This window comes from Pyxicephalus adspersus, chromosome 7, assembly GCF_032062135.1.
Source record: "Pyxicephalus adspersus chromosome 7, UCB_Pads_2.0, whole genome shotgun sequence".
Classification (NCBI taxonomy): Eukaryota; Metazoa; Chordata; class Amphibia; order Anura; family Pyxicephalidae; genus Pyxicephalus; species Pyxicephalus adspersus.
In genome coordinates, this window is record NC_092864.1 from 66,855,309 (window position 1) to 66,868,526 (window position 13,218).

Consider the following 13,218-nt stretch of genomic DNA (forward strand, 5'->3'; position numbering starts at 1 on the left):
GGCAATATGGAGCTGGCTGTTGGAATTGCAGTGCCAGTTCTTGTGACGGCAGCATCATATGGAGGACTATAGACAACTTGAGGCCATGGGTGTAGATGGCTCAGCAGGGTGCAGTATTAAGGATGGCCAAGGTAAGAGCCAGGAAAACATGGAGGCAAAGCCAAATGGAATCTAGTGGGCAGTGAGGTCAAGCCAGGATTTGGAGGCAAGGCAGAAGTCCGGAACAGAAGCTGGGACAGACTGAATGATAGGCCATACAAGACATGCCAAACAATAAAAAGCTGGAAACTACTTAGCAAAGAGGCTACAAAGGTTTAAATGAGCCACTTGACACAGGTACTAGAAATACAGGAGCATGTGAACATGGCAGACATGAATGCAAATTTTTCTGTGAAGCAGGTACACCTATGCCTACACCCATATGCAAAGGTACACACCTGGCGATAAACCAACATGGTAAGCGATATACTAGTAAATGTGCCAGACCAACCAGGTTTTTCTTACCAGACCCGATTTGGTAGAATGCTCATTAAAATTATTTGAAGGTGTCTGGGTCTCATTAGGGAGATTTGCCTTCACTGTCCCCAGCAAAGCTATAAAAAATTGGGAGACAATCTCCACAAACTGAGGGGAAATTCCTTCTTAGAGCGCTGTCTCTGGAATCACATTAAATGATGTTCCCTCACCACTTGTTCTTGTTCTTGTTGATTTTTCTTTCCTGTACTATGGTCTCCAGGACAAACACAGAGGTAGATACTACCTAATGGATGTACAGATAGCAGTAATAAATTTCAATATAATACTACTTGCGAGGCGCAGAGGATTGTTGAATGTTTTTTTTATGTTGGAATAAGTTAGCAGCTCTTTGCATGATTGGCTGCTAGGGATATGTGAAAACAAAATAAGGAAAAGTTGCACCAATTCCATCTAGGATATTTAATGTATTTTGGGAAAATATTACCATTAGCCTCCTAATATAGCTCCAGTGTCAGGGTAGGTAGAGCAATGTATTGTGCCCATAAAATGACCCCCTAAACATACTGAATGACCAGGTTTTTCTAGCAATGTCTATTTCAAGATGATAATGCTAGGATTCTTAAGAGTCAAACTGTGGTTGAGTGAACACGAGACATAATTTTCCCATATGGATTGGCTACCAAAGATTCCAAACCTTAATCCAATTGAGTATCTTTGGGATGTGACGAGAAGTCTTAATTCAGTGGTCCAATTCTCCCATCATCAGTACAATTTTTAGGTATTGGTGAAAAATGAATGCAACTCTGGATGGAAAGAAATGTTGTGACTTAGTGAAATGTAGTTTCACTTAGTGAAATTATACCATGGCGAATGTTTGCCATAATCGAAGATTTCCTTTGGGCAGGCAGTATATTATCTAAAAGCTGCTGTTTTGATCCTTCTGACTGGTCCAGATAAAATTGTTCTGTTTCAGCCCTGAAGAAGGGTGATTCTTGTAACTCCAAAGATGATCTGGCTTTCCTTGATGAAATTTAAAATGTATACTGGACCCTTGGAATCTAAGTGGCACTAAGGTTCTGTTTGTTCTCTACCAAAAACAAAAAAGGTTTTGGTTATACATATACTTTTATTATACAGGTAACTACATTATTACAGATGAGCTGACCTCTAGCAGAAGAAACACCTTTCAGTCATTTAATGCTTGAGTATTTGGGCTTGGGGGTTGTACTTTAAACTCTACAACTTTTTATCTCTATTTTTTCATCTTTTTTTTCCATATATGAAAACATATTCTATTTATGGCTTTATATTTTACTTTATGCAGTGTGAATATCAGTGCTTTATCTATCCATCTTTTCGCCCTCTGCTATCCTAATTGAGTAGTCTGAGTTTTAAGGCTGTGTGCACTGTATGTAGGTCAGTCTTGACTTGAAACATAATCTAGATTGTTTTACATTGTGCATTAGTGTCATGCTTTGGCATTTTCAAATCAATAATGTAAACCTTTTCCCTCTTTGTATCTTACCTCTTAATTCTTGTCTTCTTGTGCATTTTTCGTTATTCTATGTTGTTACCTATTCATTGTACAATATAGATCGTTTAGCCTTTTCTTAATACTTAGTAAACCAAGTGGTATTTGTTACAGTTCCTTTCAACAATATATGAATATTGAAATTGTATTTTTGTAAGCAATTTGAGTTCACTAACATTGAATATGTTCATACTAATTAAATGCACGAGTGATGGATAAATCAACTGCTCAGATTGCAAATGTAATCCTAGATCATTAGCATTGACTTTTTTTCATAGCATTTAGCGTTGATAATGAATTGTTTGCTGCAGAAGGTAAATTTCACTCTTATATTCTAGGCATATTTAGCAAATTTCAGTATAATTCTGCACTTCATCTACTCTTTCTCTAACATTAAAAGGGGCCCATTAGTCACTTTACTATTCTTTATTAACAGTTCCTATCAAATTGCAATATACAACAACAATAAACTTTAAAACAAAATGTTACTTTATGAAAAATAGTCCCTGGGATCCTGTACAGTGACTGTGTAGTACCCATATCATACAATAGGATGGGAGATATGGAATGAAGGGAAGTAGTGAAGGTTTTAAAAGACAGAAGAAGACAGGTAGACAAGTTTAAAAAGATGGGTTTTGAGTGCTCCTTTAAAACGAGCAGAAAGTAGGGGCAAACCGAATAGGATGGGGAAGACCATTCCAGAGAGTTGGGGCAGCTGTAGAAAAGTCTTGGAGCCGTGCGTGTAATGAGGTTATGAGTGAGGAAGTCCTTAGTAGGTCAATAAAGGAGAGAAGAGAGCGGCCAGGGGAGTATTTTTCTATCAGGTCAGAAATGTAAGTGGGACAATAACTGGAGGGATTTGAAGGCAAAGCACAGGAGCTTGAATTTGATTCTAAGGTGAATTGGAAGCCAATGGAGAGAACTACAAAGAGATGCAGCAGAAGAGGAGCAATGGGAAGGATGGATGAGTGATAAGACTGATCTGTGTTAGATGTGTATATAAAATCCAGTAAAATGTACATAAATCCTAACATTGAACTATTCTTATTTGCCCCCTTTTGATCAGGGAAATGTACAGTTGCAAGTGTTCTTTTATATCTGATAAATATGTTTAAAGAAAACATTGTGTCCTTAGTACACCTCCAATGTTATGTCAAGGAGTGTAAATAGCTCTAGAATTTCTTTTCTTGGACTATATAACAATTTCTATGTTGGGGAGATGAGGACAGTAGAAGGAATGTAGTTGTACATCTACAAAAATATAGGAGCAGAGTGCTTTTTTAGCAGTTCAACAGTTATTTCTCTGCATTTGCAGGGTCCTTTATAGGGCACATATTTCAGGGATGTACAAACATATTAAAGGCTACAGCACTAACACTGGGATTACTTTTTGATAAACCACATTTAACAACAATTGGCTAGCAGGTAGTAAGTAAAAACTTTAAGCAGAAAATACTTAAGTCTCCAAATATCCCTAACTGCTGCCTACGTTTTGTGTTTAAAGTTTTGTTCCTGCTATATTATTTTTTATGCTGCATATTTACTTAAATAGGAAACATGATTCTATACATATTTATATCTTGTTCTGTTTTCAGAAGCCCCAGCAATTTACTCCATGTCTGTATTTATTCTGCTTTAACTTGACCAATGTGGGTTCAATAAAAATATTTTTTCTTCTTTGGTAAACAGGTTAGGAATATCTAAAAAAAATCGAGGATGTCTTTGTAGCAAAGTATATTGGATTGTTTTCCAGTGTATTCCCAATCCTTGTGCATGGAATTCTGGGCATCAAAATGTGACAGATTTAGCACTGAAGATAGGACAGAATTTTACTCTAAACAGATGCACAATTTGGCTCTGTTCAGGGGTGGGTTTTATTTACTGGCAATGTTACTTTAAATCAGCAGAGGAAGTAAGCGATAAATCAAGATGTAATCTAATAGTATATTGATCTTGGATTCTGACTAGCTGCTCCTATTTCACATTTCCCTGCTGTGTGAGAATTATTAAATGTGCATTTTAATGAATGGGGTAGTTGATAATCTTAAAATAAACTTACTAGTGGTGATAACTTAGTTTCACTTTTTTACTAGTGATTGATTTTATGGGTGAGCCCAACCATCTGCAAATCCCAATAGAACCAGCATAGCAACCAGAAAGATCAGGGTGGGTGATGGCAGTTGGCAGAGCTTAGTCAACCCAACAGAAATAAAAATGTTCCACTTCTACATGAAAAAAAATTCCCTCTTAGATAGTTGTCAACAGAACAAGTGTTGTAGGGAAAAGGGTTTTCTCTCACCTTCTTTTGCAGAGACAACAGGGTCAGTAGAGTAAATCAAATACATAGTGCGTGAGAAGCAAAATCAACCTGATAAGGATCCTATCCTCCATCAAACTTTACAAAAGCCCTCATTTTAAAAAGATAATCTTTGATTATCAGGAAAGTAACTTTTCCTAGAATGATGAGGAAGATAACGATGATGTCATGAGTCTTCTGCAAACAGGAGGCAATATCCTCCGTACCGCGCCTCCCCTAGTGACTGACTGCAAAATTCAAAACTTCTTTTAAGCCAAATAAGCTGCAGAAAGGGGAAAGTTTATATCTCCTTGAAAACAGGACAACTTTATACAAATGACAAATAATAAAAATAGACTGGGGTGTGCCTAATTTTAGCAGACAATCACCAGGTCTTTTGTGAACAGGAATCCAACACTGAACATGTACAGGGTGTTACACAAGTCAATATACAATTTTAACGAATTCCTAAAAATTACACAAGAAACTGAGTTTATTCATATTTTTAGCATCAGCAAACGAGTCATTGCAGTTTTATTGGCTAGGTTTGCCATCACGTTCAAACGCCTTGAAGACTAGTTGGATACCTCCACATGAGTGCCTCCATTTTCGACAACTTTCAGCCACGCAAGCCTCGCCAATGTTTTTCAGTGTCTCTTCCCCGACCTTGATGCAGAACTTGCGGATTCTTTCCTCAAGCTGTGACAGGTTTTGGGACTTAGTGGCATACACCTTTCTTTTGATAAAGTCACACAAAAAAAAAGTCACAAGGTGTAAGGTCAGGGTAGCGCTGAGGCCATTTGAGGGGATCCCTTTGACCGATCAATCGGTCAGAAATTTTGATGTTCAGGTAATCTCTGACTAACTTGGCAAAGTGGGGGGAGACTCCGTCTTGTTGAAAAAAGACATTAGCAAGGTCACCCCTGGCCTGAAGTTGTGACACAGCAAACTCCTGCAGCATCTCCAGGTAACAGTGGTCATGTTACCGGATGCATCGTGGAAGAAAAATGGTTGGATAAGCCCAGTGCTAGACATTGCACACCAAACCACCGGCTTCGGAGACTCGTTCATGCTTGAGAATGGGTTTGATTCTCCCCAAATTCGACAGTTGTGTTAGTTAACCCGACCAGAGGGATGAAAGATAGACCTGTTGCTGAACCATAAGTTTTCCAAGAGCTGAGGGTTGTTTTTGTAATGGTGTAGGAGTGATTCACACATTTCCACATGAGCATCATAATATTCCGCAATTTTGCAAGGCTGCTCCAATGTCATTTGGTGAGCCATGGTTAAGGGATTGATACGCTTACAAAAACTGCAAAGCCTAAGTTGTCATATGCCGATGGCCTCAAGTCTCTGCAAATGATACCTAGAAAGAAATAAAAAAAAGGAAGTGCATAGTGACTTTTGGGACACCCTGCATAGTAGCTTTAAGTGATTGAAAGCCATTAAGATATTGAGATGTAAAAGCCTGATATTTAAAGTAAAGACAAGTAAAGCAACACCCTTGTATAAATCACGTGAAACTACATCTTGGAGATTTCTGCGTGTTTAACTATGTCTTCAATTATTTACCAGTCCCTTGTGAGCACACCATATTAAGTTTTCATGTTCAAAATTAGTTGACATTGTCCTACATTTCTCTTTGATCTACCTGTAAGAAATTATGGTATAATAGTGATTACCCTTGAAGCTCTAATATAAACCCTCCTTGTGTTAACGAGTGCAGCGTGGTCTGAAAATAGCAGATCGTTTCTGCTGAGTATTAACTGACTCTGTAAAAACATGCACTTAACAGGAAAAGTGAGATCACATTAGGCAGCATCAATAAAAGGAAAGTCATTATTTTCAGAAATTAAACGATAGCAGAATTGTTTGCTCTTTTATTATTTACAATTGGGGAACAAAATGTTTCAGACTACATATTTTATTATTTTTATTCTCTAAGCAAAAATGCAATAAAACAAATAAAAATAATATTCTGCTTAATTCCTAATCTTTCTCCTGTTTTACCACTCAAAAATGCTAAAAATGGATAACACTGGATAGAATAGGTCCGTCATATGACGGGGCAGGAGGCGGGAGCATTTTCTTTACCAGGGGCTGGTATTACCTGTCCCGCCTCCATAAACTTGAATGGGAAGTGTTTCAAAAAAGGTTTTAGGCATTTTTTAATAATTTTGTAAAAAAAAACAGGTGCTTTTGAAAACAATCCTGCATACCTAGCTATGCCCAGGAGTGGTAAAGCCTATTTTTTTTTTTAAAGAATATTTCGTATGTTGTATTCTAGTGACCTTGCGTATATCATTTATTTGTTTGCAACTTGGTTTTATGATGGCACAGAATTTCTAAGACAGTCTTGACTTTCCTGGTTTGCTGGTCATGTAATGTGTGGTCTCCACAATTTTTATGCTTCTCAGCTTTGGCAGCACAGATCTTTTCTCAGGAGACTTTAGAGGCAGCGAGGAAAATCAGAAATGAAATCAGAACTGCTTTGTCCATACAGAAGTTAATTTGTGTGAATATGACTATAGCACTAGCTACTCTGGTACAAATTTATATCAAGCTGAAATTCCCTAATATTTAGAGCTACGGACATTTATTTTTCTTTGCCTTCATTGACACTGCAGTGATTTCTTTCTAAGGAAGTGAAGAGAAATTGATGAACCTGTTTACAGCACACAGCATATGTGCACAGAACATACGCAGCACAGAGCATACGCAGCACAGAGCATACGCAGCACAGAGCATACGCAGCACACCGATTTCAATGAGCACAAAAAGAGCACAACATACACTATGCAAAGTATGTTTGTAGACAATATCACTTATATTCTGGCAGATGAACAATACAAAGCAAGGTGGTTAGGAATGTGATTGATGTACGCATATAAGGGTGTTTGGTATCTTAGAGTACATGGCTACTAGGGGAAGTCTCTGACAACAATAGATAGTGACCTGTTCAGACCTTAATAAAGTTATTAGTTAATAATCAGATAATCAACAAGGGTAAAAACACACACAAAATTAGGAAGCCAATTACCCATTTATTTACTAAAGTTTGCAAAAATGAGAAGCAGCATCTACAGTGTTTCCTATGTGGGAAAGTTCTTTATAAAAAGTAACAAGGTCTAAAATAGCATTTTTAAACAAAATATCACAGCATAAAAACAAGTGCAAGGAATTATTTATTGGTAAGGCTAAAAAGCTTAAAAAGATAGCGTTTTGGCCAATATATATATATATATATATATATATATGTTCTTGGGTTCAGTGGCTAAAATTCAGACATTTAGGAACCCCTGCTTTAGAGTAAGTCTTATCAATGTGGTATTTCTTATTTGGGCAACTGTTCTTATCCACTTTAATATTTCCATGATCTTGGAAGACCTCTTCAGTTTTAAAATGTAGGTTTATACAGTCCTTTTGCTGAAAAAAAATGCTTTGTTACTGAACTATTAATTATTGCATTTTCTATACATATATGATATAGGCCAATAAAAAAAACAAATTCTTTGCCAGAGAGATATTATTTCCAGATGGTATTTGTGAAAGCCATTATAACCGAGGCTCTCATTAAAAGAAAAAAAATGTCTAGAAAACGGTTCTGTGCAATCTGTATTTTAATGTAAAATAATGCATAATAAATAGCTAAAATATTCAGTAAAATGTGGAATAAATACATTTTGCTTGCTTCTACCAATAAATGACCAGCTTTTCTAAAATATTTGTGTGCATGAGCATCAACAGGAGCATGCATGTGTGAATGTGCAACCCTTTTCTTTTAAAAATGAGTACATTGACTTGTGGATGCACCCAATTGTGCTTGTTAAGTTGAATTATTCCTAAAAACTATGGCCATTGGCCTCAGTATGCCAAACACATTACTTCTGACCAGTGATTCCTATAATCTCCATGGTGATCACCAGACAAAGAATTACATTTTTAATAGAAAGACATATCTTTAAACCAGCCTTTCTTAACCTTTTTATCCCCTTGCAATAAATATCAGATCTTGAGGAACCTATTTTAAATACAATTATTTGGAGTGGAAAAAATGAACCTTACTTTTGCTTTCAGAATGCCACCTTTACAGAAAACGAATGTTGGCGTTAGCCCAATGGTTTTCCCAAAGGGCTATGCAGGGTACATTAAAAGGAAGGCCAATTAGCCACAGCTAAAGAAACCACTAAAAACATTCGTAGGAACCCCAGGTTTCATGGAACCCGGGTTGGGAATGGCTGCTATATTCTGTAAAAAATAATAAAATGTAAAGCCTTATGGTCAAATCTTTTTACTTCCATATACCCTTAATGTCTGTTTGTGCTTTTGCAGTCTTTGCAATAAAGCATTTGCCAAATTATTATATTGATCTCCAATATTCTTATACATATAATTTATGAAGCTTCTAAGATCTCTCCTTTTCAAATTTGTATATAAGTTTTAAAAAGGAAAGGGAAGCTTCATAAAGGTAAGCTCTAGGTAGATACAAAAACACAATGTCAGGAAGATTTTGTATGTGTTCAATAAAACAATCATCAAGAATAATTTTTTTATTTAATTTTTAAGGAAAATCCACAAACCCGTACATAAAAGGACAAAAAACACGAACCAATACAATAACAATTAAAGAGATACAGAGCTTGCAATCTGAATAAACAAAGGTAAAACGTTAAATGCAATATACCAGGGTTTAGGCTAAGGATAAAAGACAATTCTGTAGCATATGGTTTACATAGTAATTTTGAGTATTCCCACCAATAAAGAACACTAAGAGCTTGCCCAAGAAATAATCTTCAAAGTGGGATTATTTTTATTACCAACCTGAATTTGAGTTAGTATCAGCCATTTGCAATCCTCTGTAGAGCAGATCTCAGACTAGGGAAAAAGAAGCAGCACAATGTTCCAATCAGCTGTGCTGCAGTGCTCATGTGCTAAAAAACAAGCTGAGAGAGCAGAGTGATAAATGGGCCAATAAGTGAGCTTCATCTCCACTGTCCAATCACAGGCAGGAACAGGGACCTAGCTTTATTACTAAACTGCAGTACAGAAAATTCAGCTCTTCAGGCTGCATGTACTGTCTTGAAGGGCTTTGAAATTGGAATCACAAGACATACATACAAATTAATTTTATTTTCCCATATTATGACAATGCCAAGTTGCAAAACACAATTCAGTTTTATACATTGCACTTATTTTTCAAAGAGGTGACTTATGGCACATGCATTTTGATATTGGATGCGGTAAATGTTCAAAGAGAAAAAAAGGCAGAAAAGTAAAAAAAAATGATTGTTGAATTGTTTAATTATAGTTAACATTTGCTTACTTTTTATAGAACTCACATAAGAATTTGTAATGGGTAAACAACCACCATTTGACTTTTTTCTTATATTTTTCTATTTCATTAGAAGATTATATCAAACACTTTACAGTAACATTGCCTTTGAATGCTTTAACTGCAATGATAAACATTAATCTTTTCATTAATGTTGACTTATAAATGATTCAGTATGGGCAGCAGGAAACATACATAATTCAGAGGGCAAGAGGGGATACAGACTCAAATGCATGGCAAATCCTGCTGTTATGCCATGCATGCAAGTCTGCACCATTTTGCCTTGGTAGGGGAAATATACTGTTTAAGAAATTTTATATAATGATACAATACAAATGTGGATAAATAGTCATTGGTGCACAAAATGTATTTGGGTATTTGGGAACAACCTGGGAAAGGTGGCCAAGTGTACAGTTTGGCAGCACTGTGAATACCAACTAACCGTATCTACGTTCCGATATTTTATGTTGGTTATGGTGCTTTGCATATGCACAGTGTTAGGAAGACAGTCTGGGGACATTTGTGGGACCAGCATGGCAATGAACATGCAGAAGTGTGGACAATTTTGCACTCATTGGGTCTGATTTATATAATCTCTCCCAGAATGCAGATACTTTTAATAGTGAACTTGGGTGATCCAGCAAATCTGCATTGGATTTCTTTTAGGTCATTTGCTATTCGTTAGCAAACATTTTTATTCTAGGACCAGATCCATTGCGTTGGAGAGCTTTAATAAATTAGGCCCATTGCCTCTTTACAACTGGTAAATATGATACATAACAACTTACGTATGTCATTAGTTATACTGGTACACTTACAGCAAATCCACTGCTGTTAAATGTTTGAAAAAAAAAAAAAGAAATCAAAAGATCATTTTTGCTGGGTTAAATTCTGTTTACAGGGATATAAGACAAGGCAAAAAATGCACAATCTTGGATTTGTAAAATATTGCTGAAAAGTGGTTTATTATTGTGCTTTTTGCTATGGGCTTTCAAAGGTAACCATTGTACCTCAAAAATTATCATGTGCCACTATTTTTACTTTAAAAATATTATGATTGAAAAAAAAAATGAGAATATAGTGAATTACTTTAAATTAAAAAAAAAAAAAAAGGTGAAGAATACTGGCGGGTAACAATGTATTTTATTACAGGTTCTGCAGTACTTTAAATTTACACATTCTTCCTCATGGTTGGTAAATAATTTATATGAAAGAAAAGAATGTATAAATACAAGCATCTAAGGGAAAATGAGTTAGAGGCGTTGGATCACACTTGCGTTTAGACGTTAGTTTATCTATCAGTCTATAAATATTTAGATATATCAAGATAAATATAATAAATATTTTAGGAAGCACTGACTGGCTCCCCCCTGGGTACAGGAAAGCTCAGAAAGTACAACCCAATCAAAAAAGTTTAAAGTGCCAGACTAAATCATGGCGAGTTTGGACGTTTCGTTCAGTTCACTTTTCAAGTTTTCAAATGTTTATGTTTTCTTAGCGTAATGAAGGATGATATGTTTGGCCCCAGACCTAGCTGGCTCGCTATGCTCTTTTCATAAGAGAAAACTTTTCTCAAGAAAACCTTGTGGAATCAGTTTTTCTGAACTTTTTGGATTACATACTGACATGTCATGTTAGAGTATCTTAGCTCAGTAACTGATAACACATAAAAGCAGTAAGGAAATTACATTAGCAAACATTTCTATACTTGTCTTCGGGTAAATATATTATGTGTCGATTTTTGCAACATCCCTGGAGAAAATAGGATAGCAATGACTCTTGGATATGACATTGTTTCACGCCTTATGCATCTAGGAAACATGAAAAATAACCTAGTAAATAAATATTGTATCTAAAATTTGTAAATAAAAAATGGAGTAAGGGCTTTTTTTTTAGTTGCATTGCTGTGGTTCACTGATGTCAACCAGTTCTTAACATTCCCCTTTCCCGGGTATCTAGCTGTCCCAACCAAGTGCTCAACCCTGATTTTTTTTTTTAAGCTGGGTGGAAAGAAATTTTAAGTGGGTGGCAGCCCCGTTTTTCTGACCCAACTCATCAGTAACCACCCAAAAACTGCGGAGTGGTTGCTGAAAAAGGTCGGGCGGTGCGCCCGGCTAAAAGGGGCTGGGGAGACCACCACTACAACCACTTCCTTTTAGCTTCCACAAACTTGGCTTCCTGCACCACTCTACAACTGCACTCAAATGCCTCCAATAAATGGCTGAGACTGCTTCCAGGTGCCATTAAAAAGAAGCCCCATGGAGCAGTTTAACACGCAGTATCACATAGTTTGAGGAAGCCCTTGCTAAACTGGTTACTATTTGAAGGCAGATCAACAATAAACTTGCATTGAGAATTTTTTTAAATACATTCCCTACAGTGTACAATCATATTCTTAAAAGAAGAATATCAATTGTTAGGGAAATTATATTTATTCAGTTTATGTTTTAGGTCTGATTTCTTGAATGTCATACACTTTAACTTGCTCATTTCATTGTAAACCTACATCCTTTTCTTTGAGATATTTTTATTCCCTGTCTGGCGAGGCGGCTACTCCTTTCCTGTAGCAGCAAAGTAACCTGTAACCTTTTAGTTTATTTGTTCGCTGTGGTCCTGTGGTTTCATTGTTTCCCCCCTGTGGCTTTGTTGTTACTTCTCCTGCAGATTTCTTTCCATCCTGTGGTTTATTGTTTCCCATTTTTAATCATTGTTGCTGCAAAGCCTTCACTGTACTGAATAGTTCTTTGTATTGTTTGCCTAGCACCAGTATCCACACCAAATATTTCCACTGAATTGGTAATTAAATGTGCACAAATGTGTTTTCTGCAGCTGCTCCATCTAACATACCAATGTTATTATGTGTCATGTCAGTCTAATTTCTATAAAACTAATTTTGCTAATTGTGCTTTGCACTTTCAGAAATTGGAATCTACCCGGATACGCTATGGGAAAGACACATGCTGATGCTAGGCATATGCAATGCAATGTGTAATACACTATGCTATTTGGGTGTAAAGGTTTTTAGATGTTATTCTTATACATATGACCTAATGATGCTAGAAATCCAAAGACTTATTATATAGATATTATATAACTTATGTTATAGAGCACAATCAATGGCTGTTCCTGTCTTTCAAACACCAAAGTATTGCACAGGGTACAGCTGGTCATCAGATGTTTAATAAATGATCACTGAACCATGGAGAGCACCATTTAATGCCTAATGTAAACATCTCTATATTTAGTCCAGTATCTTGTATATGAAAACAGAAAATTAGAAAATCAAATAATAAAAGTTTTGTGATATCTTCTTATTAATGTGATTTTTTTTAGTACTTTTTGATGTTTTTTTAATTCTATAAAAATTGTAATATTTATAAAGCTGCTATACATGTAATGGTAATTTATATGTCTATTTAAATGTATTTCAGAGACAACTTAAAGATTAGAAGAGCAGTGCACCTATCATCTTTCTTTCAGTGATACTGGACACAGGATTTCAAATGCCTTGCCTTGCTAAGGTATAGTCTTAAAAATATAGAACTGGTAATTTAGAACAACCAGGAATAGTATACCTGTGTC

At 36.0% G+C, this 13,218-nt stretch overlaps 1 protein-coding gene across 3 annotated transcripts in view; it reads left to right on the forward strand.

Moving 5' to 3' along the window:
* Positions 1–13,218, forward strand: part of LOC140335858 (E3 ubiquitin-protein ligase HECW2-like) — a 52,254-nt gene that overhangs the window by 6,728 nt on the left and 32,308 nt on the right. For 2 of the 3 annotated variants that reach the window (XM_072418843.1, XM_072418845.1), the window contains exon 2: positions 13,068–13,157. The exons of the other annotated variant lie outside the window; for it this stretch is intronic. The gene's annotated coding sequence lies outside the window, so the exon portion shown is untranslated. The remainder of the gene's footprint in view (positions 1–13,067; positions 13,158–13,218) is intronic. 3 annotated transcript variants of the gene reach the window in all.